This window comes from Aphelocoma coerulescens, chromosome 1A (genome assembly GCF_041296385.1).
Source record: "Aphelocoma coerulescens isolate FSJ_1873_10779 chromosome 1A, UR_Acoe_1.0, whole genome shotgun sequence".
Classification (NCBI taxonomy): Eukaryota; Metazoa; Chordata; class Aves; order Passeriformes; family Corvidae; genus Aphelocoma; species Aphelocoma coerulescens.
The window spans coordinates 21,446,305-21,461,884 of NC_091014.1; the positions used below are offsets into that span (position 1 = coordinate 21,446,305).

The 15,580-nt window shown below is 44.4% G+C and overlaps 1 protein-coding gene and 1 long non-coding RNA gene across 5 annotated transcripts in view; one reads left to right on the forward strand and one right to left on the reverse strand.

The window, feature by feature from the left end:
• PLXNB2 (plexin B2) overlaps positions 1 to 5,424 on the reverse strand; it is a 252,661-nt gene extending 247,237 nt beyond the window's left edge. Inside the window, exon 1 of one of the 3 annotated variants that reach the window (XM_068996091.1) lies at positions 5,337 to 5,424. The gene's annotated coding sequence lies outside the window, so the exon portion shown is untranslated. The other 2 variants (XM_068996111.1, XM_068996101.1) reach the window with 2 other exon arrangements.
• Positions 5,425 to 5,528: 104 nt separating this feature from the next.
• Positions 5,529 to 12,077, forward strand: LOC138104600 (uncharacterized). Of its 2 annotated transcripts, none has more exons than XR_011148153.1 (3): positions 5,529 to 5,968; positions 7,422 to 7,508; positions 7,633 to 12,077. It is a non-coding gene; the product is annotated as an uncharacterized lncRNA (long non-coding RNA). The 2 variants fall into 2 exon arrangements; XR_011148152.1 differs by having other exon boundaries at positions 7,422 to 7,494.
• The last annotated feature ends 3,503 nt before the right edge of the window (positions 12,078 to 15,580 follow it).

The following is a 15,580-nucleotide window of genomic DNA, read 5'->3' on the forward strand; positions in this document are numbered from 1 at the left end:
GAGCAGTCCATCTATCAAATCTATGTCTCTCCAGTTTAGACAACTATACCGTATGGGACAATGTCAAACACTTTGCACAAGTCTATGTAGATGACATTGGTTGCTCTTCCTTTATCCATCAACACTATCCATCAACACGGGTCATAGAAGACCATCAAATTTGTCAGGCACAGTTTGCCCATGTTGAAGCCATTTTGCCTGTCTCAAACCACCTCCTTCTTTTCCATATGCTTTCACATAACTCCCAGGAGGATCTGTGCCGTGATCTTGCTGGGCACAGAGGTAAGTCAGTAAGACTGGCTGCCTTCACTTTTTACTCGTGGACATTAAACTAGTGATGCCAGTTAACAAGAAAACAGGTGAAACACTAGAAATAAGGTTTTAATTGGATAACTAACTTCTTGAAGACACACTTTGATTGAATAAATCAAAGCTACTAAATTCACTTGTTTTCAGGATTGCAAAGCTTTTTGACCATGGCATGTCAAAAGTGAAGCTATAAAGGCAGAAACTTGGAATCTAACTACAAAGGTGGAGCAAGGTCCACAGTGTTTCAGGTGCCAGGTGCACTCTGTCCACTGATGAGTGCTGAGGCTGACAAGCCTGGGGAACTCGTCATGGTGCTAATCATCAATCCGTGCTGGCGCCAGCTCCCAGAAGCTGAATTCCAAAGAGAAACCAAGCGTCCCAACAAGCACGTGGCTGGTGACCACAGCTCTGCTGACACATTCCTGGGGGCAAACTCTGTCCCATGTTATGGTGGTGTCAGGCTGAGCAGTTGAGCATGGGCTGACCATCACGTTGACTCCAAGATTTTTTAATAATCATTAGTAACCTTTATTAAGCACAGACACTTTTAGACATTATGACAACAAGTAATTCTTTCCTCAAGCACCTGAGATGGAAACTCAGAGAGATCCAAAAGTTATGTATTTCAGAGGTTCAACTGCGGAGACAGAAACAGAAATACTTGATTTTAACAGATAACTAAATTACTATCTGCCTAAAGAAAGCAAGCCCCAGGTCCAGAAGATACCCTGAACAGCTTTCTGATTTGTCTGGTTGCTCCAGGGCTTGGGCAAGCATGTGTCCTCTCCCTCCTCCATCTGTCCTCTGCTTCCTCCAGGGGCAAGGACTCCATGGCCTCTTTTTGTAGCCAGATTTGAGCAGTTTTATGGACAGTTAGAGAGCTTTTTGTATCATTAAGCCACTGATGGTTAAATAAAATGTCTGTTTTCAAGTCCTTATTTCTACATGTGTTCAATCAATTAAAAAGTAAGAGGCTAAACCACTTACTATCCAAATTCTGGCTTTTGTTATAAGAGACACCCCCTCAATGACTTATTTGGCTATGTGATTTTATTTTATTTTCAACAAGGATTAACTGACCAATGTCAAATGCAAGTTAGACTCATATTTAAACAAAACTCTTTAAGTAATACTCCACTAATCCTAGTTACCCCAGTCTTATAACAGCTAATAATACTCTTTTTCTTGTTTGTTTGTTTTGTTTTTTTTCCTAGTATTAGCCATTTAAATAGACACTCCACTGTAAGCTGAGCCTTACAATTTCCTATGGTTCATAAGAAAACCTGCAAGAAAAGCCAAAATAAATAACCACTACTGAGTTGAACAAAAAGATAAAGGTGAAGAAGTAGGAGGAATACCACATCGAGGTTGTTTGTTTACTTAGTTCCATCTTAATTATTTAGACTCTCATCTCACTAATAGCTGTGCAGGTGCTAACTTTACTTCAAGAAGCACCCAGAGTTTTTGTTTGCATAAATCAAGTACATTTAATCAAGTGCACATTAGCTCATCAACACATTGAATCTGATGAGAAATTGCATAAGTGACAATGCCAAGCTATTTCGGTGAATATTCATGATATCTCTGTGGAACAGGCTGACTGGAGGAGAGTGAGAACAAAATGACAGTAAAAGAACGGTAGCAATTACTTTTCTAGCAGTTAATGTTGCCATTAACTGCTTGCTGGCAAGAGCTTAAAGTTGCAAACCCCAATTTAAGCTTGTTACCTTAATTTTACAATTGTAATTCAATATTCTGAATGTGACACTAGTGTAACAAATATCTTCATTCAGTGCTTCATACAATAAATAATTTAAAAGTATATGAAAATTTCCAAATGATAGCCATTACAAAACTACAAATGCTAGTATTACATCTTCAAATAAATAAATAAATAAATGTGCAAACCATTTTCTCAAATCTGAGACAGAATCTAAACCCATTAGAAACAAGTAAGTGGGACATTTTTGTTCTTAATAGGCATTCATGAAGAGGCCTCCCTTCAAAATATAACTTGTCCTTAGTGAGCTTCTGCAAACAAGGCAAACAACTCCCAGTTTTGTAAAGCTATACAAAGCCTTTATCCAACTTCCAACATCATCCATAGAAAATTCAGGCAGAATAAGGCTGTGTCCTTAGTGAGGATATTTTACATAACAAGTCTTCAAGTCAGATGAACAAAGCAAGACTTAGATAAAAGAACAAAAAACGTGGATCACTTTCTAATTCCTAGAATGGACAAAGGAGGAGAGGAAGAGAGGGCTGTTCAGGTGCACCGTCTATTACATCCTTCTGAAACCAAGAACCCTGCGTGCTGTGACCAAACTACCAAGGTCACACCCCCTATCCTTGTGCAGAGCTGCCTCGCTGCTGCCACTGCCCACCAAGTCCTGGTACAAGGTAGCTCACTGGACTCACATCTACCATTCCAAAAGAATGTAGGTGCTTATGGGCTAAGGTTCACAACTGCAGCTCGATTCAGCTGACCCCAACTGTTTGCCTTGCCCCTCTGTCACAACAGAGAGATATAAAGGAGATCCATGCTATCGGACTTCACATCACACACTAATATGAACAGCCATAAAATACAGTTTACATTCATATGCCTGTGTGTAAACTCTGTCAGATTCAAAGTTCAACAGAAAACAACCCTGAATGGCAGAGTAACCTCTGGCAAAGGGACAGGATGAACAGCTGAATGTGTCAGCTTCTGGAGCATAAGTCAGAGTCACAAGTGTATTTACTGTGCTATCCTTCTCATGTCGTTGACAATCCAGGAGTATCAAAGAAGCCTGGTTATCAACACTGTTGTAACAGACTATCACGAGCATCCAAAGCTTCCATTGCACATTTTGGGGGTTCATGTTACTACAAAATACAGCATCACATTTTGATGGGTTGACCCTAGCTTCTTACAATAATCTCAGATTATTTAAACAGCTTTCGGTACCAGAAGCCACCATGCAAACTCCTTTGCCAAACACTGACACCATTTACTTTCTGTATTCGTTTAAGTCATATATTTTAAGAAAGACTATTTTCTACTTCACAGCAATCAGACTAGGCTTTAGATCCACAAGTATTCTAGGTAAGGAGGACAAGCCATGCTAGGCTTGGAAGTAGACTTCCTTCCTTTTGTTTTGGCTGGAAGCATGTTCTATTCTGGTATGTCGATTGCAGGCGGCAGCCCCCGTACCCAAGTGTGCTGGATCTGTCTCACAATCTGAGAGGCGGGCGGAGCATTAAGCGTCAGCCAACCATGCATGTATAATCTCACTCCCTAGCAAACAGTGAACAGGTCTCCCAACTGATTTGCCTACAGCATGGTACACAACCCTGCTCCTGCAAGACCAGTTGAATATGTCAAGCTTTGGGGGAAAAACTAACAAAAAAAAAAGAGATTTTTCAGCCCAAATTTAGGGTTGATGTCTTCTGAAAAGAACTGCAAAGAAAAATGAAGTCAATCCTAGGTACATACCAGCAGCCTATTACTTACCAACCTTTGCTTCCTCCTAGATTCCATTGTAATGAGAACATAAACAGTAAAATAAGCATATATATCCCTCGAATGAATTACCTATTCAGAGTTCCCTCTGGTGTTCAATACGCTAATCATCACATTCAAGCTAACAGCCTTCTTTACAAAAGCATAAGTTCCCTCACGAGCAAGTTATCATTTGATGATGAGCTCAGCGATAGAGACAGGACCATAGTGTCGTAACTCGTGGACAAAAGCAATGCTATTTTCCATCAGATTTCAGAGAGGCGATAAATTTACACTTCCTCCTTCCTCCGGTATATTCAACCGACTGTCTGGTTAACCCCGAAAGGACCCAAACTGTTACAGATCCCTTCTGCCTCCCGGTGTCACCAAGACCGACGAAGTCTCGGAGAAGGCAAAGTAACAAATTACAGGTACAGCCCATCTGGACGCGGCACGCAAAGATGTTCTGCACCTCCCGAATAACTAAGCCTTGAGTCACAAGCCTTTCCAGCCTCGCACTCCCATTCGCCCGCACGGAACATGAGCAAAGTACAGTGTATCTAATTAACAGTTTGAAAAGAAAGTTTAAAGCTGCCTCTGCAAAGAGACAAAACGCGTTTGCAGGAAAATCCCAGACGAGTTCCCGAGTCGGCGGTGCGCAGGCGGAGCGCGGGGTCGGCGCCGGGCCAGGGCCAGCCGCAACACAGGGGCTGCTGACCCTGGCCGCTTCGGGGTTGCGAAACTCTCAGGGAGAGCAGCCAACCTCCATCGAGCGGGGCGGAGGGAGCTCGCCGGACACCGGCGCTCCCCGGCTGCCCGTCGGGAGGAGCCGACTCCCCGCGCCTCCCCCACCTCCCCGCCCTGCACGGCGGCTGGGAAAGGCGCTCCGAGTCCGGAGCCGCCGCCCGGGAGCCCCTTAACCAAAACCATCTGGTCGCGGGCAGCGCGGTAGAAAGCCCCCTCCGCCCCGGCCCCCGCCGCCTACCCCCGGCCCTGGCCCCGCAGCCGAGGAGGAGAGAAGCTGCTCTACCCGCGGCTCAGCAGCTCCCGAACTGGGGGAGACAGGGGGAAGTCGCCGCGGAATCCGCCTTCCCCCCTCCCATCGGCGCCCCATCCCGCGGTGCGCGGCGGCAGGGCTGGGTCTGCGTTACCTTCAACAGGTGCAGGCGCCGGCGGGAGGAAGCCCGCGGGCACGGACCGTCCGAGCTGCCCGAGCGGGAGCGGCGGCCCCGGCAGCCCGGGGTGGGTGGCGGTGGGCTGGACAGAGGCGCTACGGCAGCCCCCGGCGGCCGTCCATGCTCCCGGCGGGCCCCGCCGCCGCCGCCGCAGCCGGAGTCAGCGCGAAGGCGGCAGCGGCTGCGGCCACCTCCGAGAGGAAGGACGAGAGCGGCGGGGAGAGAGGGAGGGGGAGGCAGAGAGCGAGAGGAGAGAGAAACCGCCCCAAGAGAAATAATCATCACATGGCGGTCACGATCCGCCGGCGGCCCCGACAGCCAGAGCCTACGCTTGGGAGCGGGGGAAAAGCTGCGAGGAGGGGACACACCTGTAGGCGCAGCACATATCCGCTGTGAGCACAATGCGAGACAGGAAACTGAAAAAACAGCCCAGGGAAGGAGAGAGGCTCCCGTTCGTCCCTCCTTCCCTCCTTCCCTCCCTCCCTTTCTCCCTCCCTCCCTCCCTCCCTCCCTCTGTCCGTCCTCCTCCTCCTCTCTCCACCCCCTGCCCCCGGTCAGGATCCGCTTGCAGCGCTGTCTCATGCAGGGAGATCCACGCAGAGGGCTGGGAGGCAGCAGGAGCGGCACTTTCTCCCCGTTTTCCTTTCCCTGTCTCCGCTTTGTTTTGCCCGCCAGCCAGGCAGAGCCGGCTCGGCGAAGCGGGGCCGTCCGCGGGGCCGAGTGCTCCCGGAGAACCAGGGGTGCTCCGAGCCCCGCCGGGGGACCGGGGCCGGGCCGGGCGGCAGCTCCAGCGCTGGGGGCAGCGAGCCCCAGCCGCCGGTGGGCCCCTGGCGTGAACAGCGGGGAGCGGCGGGACTGCCGGGAACTGCCTCTGGGCAGCCTCTGCCCGCGGCCGGGAGCGGCGGGACTGCCGGGAACTGCCTCTGGGCAGCCTCTGCCCGCGGCCGGGGTCGGCGCTTGGCCTCCGCGGCGCTCGGCAGCGGGGCGGCGGTACCGCTGGGTAAGGGTCTGTACTGGTCTGTACCTAACGGCTTTGGGGTACCTGTCGTATCCCGGCGGTGTTTTGAGGACCCTCCTGAACATGTAGCAACAGTGTAATTCCCGCCCCTTATCCCCTGAGCGGAGTCTTTGAGCGCACGCACAGAGGCTGCCTCTCTTCTTGCACACCCTTGCTGTTGAGGGGCCCAGAATATGTCACTGGCATCACTTTTGCTGAACTTGAAGTACTCTAGGGTTTGTCCCTGTTAGGTAAAATCTATGTAATCACAATTTCTGCAGTTCCTTTCTCCGTCTTAAGCACTCTACTAAAAAGCCTGTGTGAAAATTTCTCATGTCTTCCCCCAGAAACAGATCAACAGTTATTGCAGAGCCCACTTCCCACATGTTGTGAATACAGCATTACCCTGTCTCAACTATAGCTAGTGTAGGGATAATCTATTAAAAGGAGGGATGTCTTAGAAGAACGGCTCAGGTAAGCTTTGGTCAGGTTGTCTAGACTTTGTAACTTTCCATCAGTGGAATGTGGACCAGCAATGTTTCAAGGAGTAATTAATTAACTGCTCTTGGCACTTTGAGTGCAGCTTCATTAAATGCTGTGTATGTTGTGCTCCCTACTAAAACAACAGGAGAAAGCTGGTCCAAATGCTGTGCTTCCCAAACTGGAAGTTGCTGAAAAGTTGCCTTTGCATCTCAAAACAGCAACAAATACCAAATAAATAAAAATCAACTCAAAAAATCTGGTCAAGAGTAAAGTTATACTTTTGGAAGAGATGTTAAAAGTGCCTTTCAGACCCTGTCTGTGCAAAGTGCCACCACAGACTTAGCAGTGGTTTGGGGCCATGCAAACATTTTATAGTGTTTTGTGGGGTTTTCCCTTTGGGATGGCACAGGGGAGGCAGATTGTGCTGGCTGAGTTTTGCTAGTCTGGCCCAGTTTTTGTGCTAATCTCCACCAGAAGGACCTTGTCCTTGTTGATTGGCTTCTTCCTGGTCTTCATCTGACTGGGCTGAGTCACTGAAAGATGAGAAGTAACAGCTCTGACATAACTGTAGTATTTCAGAAGATCTGGATTCCCTTTCTGTACTTCTTCACTTACTGGAAGAGAGAAGGGGAATCTAAAGAGAGAGATGGGACTTACCTAGGAAATTTGAGTTAGTTGCATCCTGCAATCTTTGTGAGGAATCCTGTAAGGAGAAACTCACAGGCTGCTAATGGGCTTGGTGACACCTGACTTTCCAGGCTGCTTTATCAACATCTGGGCTTCTGGCCAGGTTGTACCCAAAAGTTTTGGCAGAATGCCCTGGAATTACCAGCCTGGCAGCTCTCTTTGTGCCCTGGGCTATGAATCCCTGCCTTCCATCACACTCTGTCCCAGGGCCTTTTGCTGAGGTCTCTGTCACTCATCCCCATACCCTGCCTGCTCCAAACCTAGTGATTTGCTCTCCCTACTCTAGGTGGAAGCCCACATCTGCTCCATCTGATGACCGCTGACCAGGACTCTACTTGCCACAACTCTGCTGTCTCAAGGTGGCTGTACCCAGGTTAAATCTAAGCCTTGGCCCCCTCCCAGCTCACAACACAGTTCCCTCTGGCTGGAATAGTTTCCTCCAGTTCCTGTTCAGCTCCTGTTGCTCTGGCCTCATGACAACTTTTTTTTTTTTTTAGAAGCCTGCCTGTGGACATATACAGAGCCAGAGCAATGGTGACAGTTTATTCAATTTGAAAGAAGAGCTGGTGAAGGGAAGCTGTGCTGAATCCTCATCCAGTCCATAACAATCCCTTGCTGTACACTTGACCTTGCTGAGCATGACAGGGATTATGAAGATGCTCTGGAGCTTGAGGTGGCCACACAGCATCCCACCCCAGGACAGCCATCTTCTCTGCTAAGCCTCTATAAATTGGTGTTCTGTCAGATGCATGAGGATGTGCTAAGGCAGCAGCATGGCATATTGGCCCATGCTTCTGCCAGCTGGGAGACAAATGTGTGCAACAGCACTTTGGTTACTGAATTCTGTGCTGAATTCAGCCCTTGGCCCACTTGAAATGGTGAAAAGTGTTCACGGGATGATCTTCTGCTCTTCCTTGTCTTGGAACCAGTATAACATCCTTCTGACCCATGGAGAAGTGATACAGGGAGATATTCCCCAGTGAACCCAGATAAACAGCTGCACGACAAAACCTGCTATTTGCAGCTGAAGGATTATTTCCCTCCCTTATCATCATCTACACAAAAAGAAAAGAAGAGGTCAAATCAAATCCTAAATGCAGAGATGCTTAGAAAAGAGCAACAAGTCAAGGACTGAATGATTAACATCTTCCCAGGTTCCTGGGGATTTTCACTGCAGTCATGCACATGCACAGGGTGTGGCTCAGGGCAGAAAGCTTTGTTCCCTCCTTCTCCAGCATCAGGACGCAGATGACAGGGCTGTATGTGAATAGAACTCTAGCCCAGATTTCAATTTCCTCTTTATTTTCTCCCTCTGCATTCCCTCTTTCTCTCCTTACTTTATCACCCATTTGTTGTTATGTGTATCCTCCTGATTTTTTCTCTGCCTGTTATTTTTTCTCTGCATGTTATTTTCTTTTACACTGAAAGCAACACCTGTGCATCTTCCCTTCCTGCTTCTCTTCCCAGTGCCATCAATTCTGAATTTTGTCCAAGATGCAGCCATACACAGTATCATTCCTACTGCTGAGACCTTCAAGACCTGGGGAAAAGAGCCGAATTTTCAGCTGTTATTATTAAAAACACCTTTTCCCACTATCGACAGAACTAATGAAGCCAGGTTTCCTGTGGTTTCGTCTCTGACTCACTCATTGCGATAACCTCGTCTCCCATTTCTGTTTCATGTCCGATGTGACATCTCTTCTCAGTGGCGAGAGGCGGGCGCTGCTGCAGGTCCGGAGCGCCGCGTGCTGCCTGCACAGCGCGGCTGCCTGCACTGCCGGGGCCGCGGGCTGCTGCCAAGCACAGCCCTTAACAGCCGAGTTCCTCCTTCATCTCTCTCTGTTGGAAAACTAATTTGAGTCTCTAGTCGCTGATGCTCACAAATCCCTGGGAACTTAATTATCTTTGAGGTTCCTACCTCTTTTATTCGCCTGCAACTAGCCAATGTGTTCTGACATTTTTATGAGGGGTTGATGGGCAGATAAACAGTCAGATGATGGATTATCAGTCTTTAGGAAGGAAGGTTGTTGCCCTGTGGTCATGCAGATAACCTGGGAGCAACCCAAACAGCTAAAAAAGAACATCAGATCCTTTATAAAGTTTTGAAAATTGCACTTTCTGTGTGCAGACAATTTTGATTGTCTGCATGCACAAGTCTGATCAACATCCTTAGATCCTGTTTGGGGATGTCCCATATCTCAACTCTCTTTTGAAGGGTGGGGAGGGGGAAGAAAGAGAAAAGGATTATTCCTCATTAAGCAGCAATTCATCAGCTGTACTGTGCAACCGTTGAGATTCAGCCTGCTGTAGCACTCCTGCTACCACCATCCTTGATAAGAAATTTATATCAATGGGAAAGCAAAAAGCACAAGAAGCAGGATACAACCTGAATGGATTTAGTCTCATGGCAAAGATATAAACAAAGCATCTATAAGGATTTTTCACTCTCCGTCTGATGTCTCTGGTTTGGATAGGGCACTGCATCATCTTCTGCTAGTGACTGGAATGACCCAAATATACATATTTATATTTTTATAGTCCATAAATAACCCTGGGATCTACTTTTTCTGTATAAAAAGTGCCAGATAAATCTAAGGTGTTTTTATTAGATTTGTGAAATGTCACTCTGCACATCCTGATATTCATGCCCTTTGCACCAAGCTCACATAGCAGATCAATTCATATACATTTGGGGTTGTTCTTTGCTTGATGGATTTCTCAGTGTCCATTTTCCAACAATCCAGAAAAAAAAAAATGTTTAAGGGTAAAATAATCTAAGGTTAATCGTACAATTCCCTTCATTTTTTTCCTTTGATACTAGAAAATGTTTGATCCACCCAGAGCAAGTGGGTTTTGATATTTCCCAACCAACCCTCACTTGATACATTTGTTTAAAACCCTGTGCAAAATGCTATACAGTCAGAATTTTTCTTTTGTTTAGTTTAGCAAACATTTTGCATATACTTTTTACAGATATAAATTGCTGCACAAAGGTATGAGATAAAAAAGCAGCAGGCTCTGGATACGATTTCCATGTGGAATCCATAGAAAGCCTTATATGGATGTGTGGAGTATCTATATGCATGTGCATATAACTATTACAAGCATCAGCCCTTGCAGTCAAGACTTGATGTTCTGACATTGCCCTGGCTGCACCTGGTTGTGCATGAGCCTGGTTAAGAGATCCTTGTTTAATGAAGAGGTTCATATAGGCAATGTGTGCATTTTTTTAAAGCTATCTTGAATTTTCTGAGGAATTTAATAAAAAAAAAAAAAAAAGAATTTTCATCAGGAATTTTAGTGGTGCTTCAAAATGTAGGAAAAATGAAAATTAATATAAAATATTGACAACTAATATTTGGCCCTGCCTTTTTTTCCCCTCCTCTTGTTGTTTAAATAAACCCTTCACAAACACACATACACACACACGCCTCTATATATATAAACCAGACAAACCAGCATTTCCAACTTTGATTAAGGCAACTGCCTGGCAAATTGCTTACCTTTGCCTGCCTACCAAAGCCATTGCTCTGCCATTCATTTTAACCACAGCCTTACTTACTTACACTTGTTGGTATTGGTAATTCTTCAACTGGTTGAAAAATTGTCTATTGGGATCAGCTAACTGCCATGCAGGCTTCTATAAATATATTTATATTACAGAAAAAAAAAAACAGTCGAATCTCATTATCTACTAATATTTGAACTCATTTTATTATGGAGAGGTAGGCTATGGGAAGGCTATTACAAATAGGAGTTCATGATTACAGTGTTCAAAGGTGGAAAATCAGATTTACCTATTCTGTGCTGGAAATAATGCATCTTTTTACATCAGTAACCTCAGATAATGTGTGATTAGTATTTTCCAAATATATATTGCAGAAATTTTGTGTCTATACTATTGAAGTGTGTCTGAACTATAGCAGTTAAAATGCAGCTTAAATAATAGGAGTTTAAGATGGTACAACAGCATTAAAGAAGCATTTGTCATTTAAAAATATTTAGACCTTTCAGAATTCATCAATGACACTTCAGTTAAAAAGGAAAAATAAAGTATTGACTACTACAAGAGAAGCTGTATTTTACCTTTTTATTCAAAGGAAGATTTCCAAGATAATATGTGTATTTTAAATGACTAGCTGAGCTTCCATCATGTAATGGCAACTAATCAATAAATCATGCGCCATTGTTGTAGCTCAGCATGTCGAATAGCTGCATTTCAGTGTCCACACTTGAAGGTGTTGAGCAATTTTTTTGTTCTTGTATATTTCTAGCTCATTAGCCCTGATTCTAAGAGTGGTTATTTTCATGTCAATTAAATTGGTAGGAAAATCACGTCTTACCTGCTTCTGCCAAAGGGAGGAGATGGAATGGGGTAATGAGCAGGAAACTTCTCTTCCTTAACACTGCTTGCCACCCCATGTGGGTTTGCTAAAGCACCTTTTCCTTGTGAGCAACATGGAAAATAAATACGTGGCATCCTGCTAGACATCCTGGATGTTTTGATGCTCATGGGAGATGGTAAAAGGATGAGTGTTTTTGAAAGCAGCTTTTGGCATACATAAATCATGAGGTTTGTACTGAGGCCTGGGACATCCAACTCGAAGGATTTTGGTTAGATAGCAGCATGAAGATAGACTAATAAACTTTCAATTACTCTGCACATTTCTGTTACATTTGCCTACCAGAACTCCAGTGCAATCTTCATCTGCCATATGAAAACTGCCCTGCATGAGTAGGTGAAGTAGGTAGCCAGTATGCATCCAAATCTCTGCTTTAAGAACAGTGGCAAACAGCTGAAAAACATTAACCTTTGGTGTGATCTCCCATTGCCATAAATCACATTTGGAGTGCCTTTGCCACTCTGTCAGAGTATCTAAAAATGTTCTTGATGAAAGTGGTTGGTTCACTTGGACTCAGGCCAGAATAAAGTGGTATTTGTCCTCAGAGAGAGATGCAACAAAGAACCAGCCAAAGTGCAGTTGCTGTCTTTTGTCTGCAGTAAACAGCTCTACTTCATCAGGCTATTGCAAAATCTCAATGTCCTCTATGCATTAGTCTTAAAAATGCCTGGTTTTTTCATGTTTTAATTTATTAGAAGATTAAGTTACTTTTCTTGTGGACAATAACTCAGGATGTAATAAACCCCATGTTTATCACAGGCACATCACATAACTGGAACTCATGCAATCTGAAGTGAATTGTGAAGGTTTGTATAGGTTTCTGCATGTACAAAACACAGATGCTCAGTTTTCCAGTGGCTCAGTTTTATGTGTGTGTGTATATAAATACATGCATATATGCATCAAGTCTGTGCTTGTACTTCTTTCCTGTATGCAGTGTAAGAAAGCCTGGAGTTTCATTTCCAAAGCAATTAATAGTTGAGGCTGTAGCTACATTTCATTCTAGTAATCTTGCATAAATGGTGCTCCTCTGAGAAAGCAGATCGCAAAGCCTGGAATAAAATTTGTGAGAGCTGAACAAAATTCGTTCACATTAGATCAACTAAGGAACTGTCTTGCTCAGTGGCTCAGGCAAATCAGGATTTTGGTGACCTTTTACATAGTTCTGAATGCTTCTTTCCTTCCAGAAAGTTCTTCATGCAGGGCGGTGCCTCCTCCCAAGGCTTGTCACACAAAGGGTCTCCATTGGATGCAGAAGTCCCCTACCAGTGGCCCTCTGGAACTTGTGGTTTTTCTCCTGGGACCACATCTATTGTGTGACCTCACTCATGAAGGTTCACAGACCCAGGCAGCTAGAAAGGACCTCAGAGGAATTTAGAACATACACCTGACTGGGAGCAGTACCACATACACCTATAGGTAAATTTTGACTTTTTGTCCAGAGGAGGATCACGGAGTTGATCAGAAGGCCGGAGCACCTTTCCCATGAGGAAAGGCTGAGAGAGTTGGGATTGTTCAGCCTGGAGAAGATATGGCTCCAGGCTGACCTTATTGCAGCCTTTCAGTACCTGAAGGAGGCCTATAAGAAAGATGGGAAGAAACATTTTAACTGGGCTTGTTACAACAGGACAAGAGGTAATGTTTTTAAACTGAAAGGGGCTTGATTTAGATTAGATAAAAGAGAATTTTTTACAGTGAGGGTGGTGAAACACCAGTACAGATTACCCAGAGAGGTGGCCAATGCCCCACCACTGCAGCCCTAACCCCATGATGTGACTCCTGGGGCAGCCATCCCTCACCTAACAGCTCAGAGCCTGAGTGGGGGGATTGAGTCTGGAGACTGTTCATCTAGAGTCATACTAAAGCAGCAACTGGAGCTTGTAGCTGGGAACTCCTGTCTCCCAAATCTTCACTCTAACTACATCTCTGCTGCCTTTGGCACCTCTCCCAAGCCGTTCTCTCAGTATGGTGATACATGGAAGTGAGGAAATGAATGCTGAAAGTAGCAAATGATGATTAATGAACACCTAGTCCCTTTGTTTTACTGTCCTTCCTCTTGTAATATGTCCTTGATAATTAATTTCTTCAAGAGGGGTTTCAGACTATAACTAGCTGGTCTAAGGTTCTCTTCAATGATTGATGGTTCCCATCCCATTCCCTGATTCTGGCCATGTAATTCCCCAGCATCTTGGTCCAGTTTGGTACATATCTGACCCCAAAAAATAAGTCTCTTTTGGGAGTCAATGATCAGAAAATAACAAGAAAAAGCAATATACTTTTTCTACTTCCAGAATGCCTGGTGATATTGCTCCCTGAGCAGGTTTACCACCATGTCAGGATGGTGCTAACAGTGGCATACTGGAATGGGATTGGAATGGGATGAGAGAAATGAACATGCAGGCAAGCAGACCACTAGATCAACCACTGGGTAAGCCTCAACATCCCTCTTTGATGTTAGAGGGGAAAAAAAGTCATGGGAAGCAATCACTAGGTGCTTAATTTGTGTTTTCTCTTCTGAAATCTGTGGTTTTAACAATACTTGACTTTCATTTCTACATTCCACTGAAGTTGCAGCTGTCTGTACTTGAAGTAGGTGGGAGGCTTAAGAGTGAGATTGTTATGAAAAGGCAGTGCAGTTTTAATCCTTCTTTGGTCATCTGTTTTTCTATTTTTCTGTAAGATTCCAATCCCTGGCCCAGCCTCAGAGCAGAAGTCAATAAGGCAGTAGGAACATTCACATGTTAAGCTTTCTGCACACCAGTTACCATGGGGCATGAGAGTGCTGTGAATGTGAACTCCTGCTGCCACCTGCCTCTCCTGCCTCCACTGCTTACAGAAGGACGGAGGCAGCAGGAGGGGCAGCACAAGCCAGAAATCAGGCAACATGAGAAATGGCTGGACAATTGCAACTGACAAGCAAGAGACTTGCAAGAGGCAAAATTTAAAGCCTCATTTCAGTTTTCCTTGTTAGGGTGCTGTTGGGCCTCCTACAACAATGACAAGCCCGATACAATCTAAGCCATATTGTATAGCTGAGAGCTGAATGAGGCTCTGTCAGACATTAGAATCTCTCCCTAATGTTTTGCTTCTGATACCCAGGAAATTTTGTTCTGCACTTGGAACAGAAGAGAAATCATCATTTGAATAAAACAAAGAAAAACAAGCAAACATTTGGCAAATACATTATTTTAATTGTAAATGTGGTAACTATTTGGAAATGTTGATGTTTTTTGGCAAGCGCAGTGCACACATGTATGTTATTAATCACCCAACACATTAGATTTGTGATAAATATACTTCTTAAAATAGATTTTCTCAGTATTTAAAATTTTTGTCTTCTTTATTCAATGAATCTCCAAAACCGTAGCAGATGGATAGGGGAAAAACATTTTTGACCTCAGAATGGAATAGTTTGATGGAATCGCAAAGACAGATGACTTCTGTGTGTTAATAGCATCTTATTCAAAATGGTTACTGCCATGGATCATGGTACTGTATTACAGGCTTATGACAAGTATTACTGTAGAACACATTTAAATCTAGTTTGGCAAAGGCAGGTAGAAAAAAAATAACTTTATGTACTATATCAGCTTTTCAATCCTTTAGCAGTTTTTGTAGTTTGACATACAGTCTTATTTTTGCCATGTTTTCCTAAGAAAATAAGGCTTATAAAATGATGGTTTGGATTTTTATCTCTTCCCCCATAACAAATTTGGAACCATGCCCTAATTTCAGGTTTTTAAAATATTGAAGTCCTGGAAATTTTATTGAAAATATGTATAGAGGTAGAAGTAGCCAAACTGGTGTCATAAAGGAAAAATGTCTTGTCAGTGAGGTTGGTAAGTATGAAGGGCTTGAAACAGAAGAGAGATTTAGGTACACTTCAGGTATGGGAAAGGGCTCATATATAGTTGCTGTCATGATTTTAGGTACTGAAAAAGAGCCATAGGATTAGCTGCAGAGATGACTGGCTCAATAATTTTGTATCAAAATGCTGTTGTATGTATCGCACAAAGTGAAGGAGATACTTTGCTTCATTTTT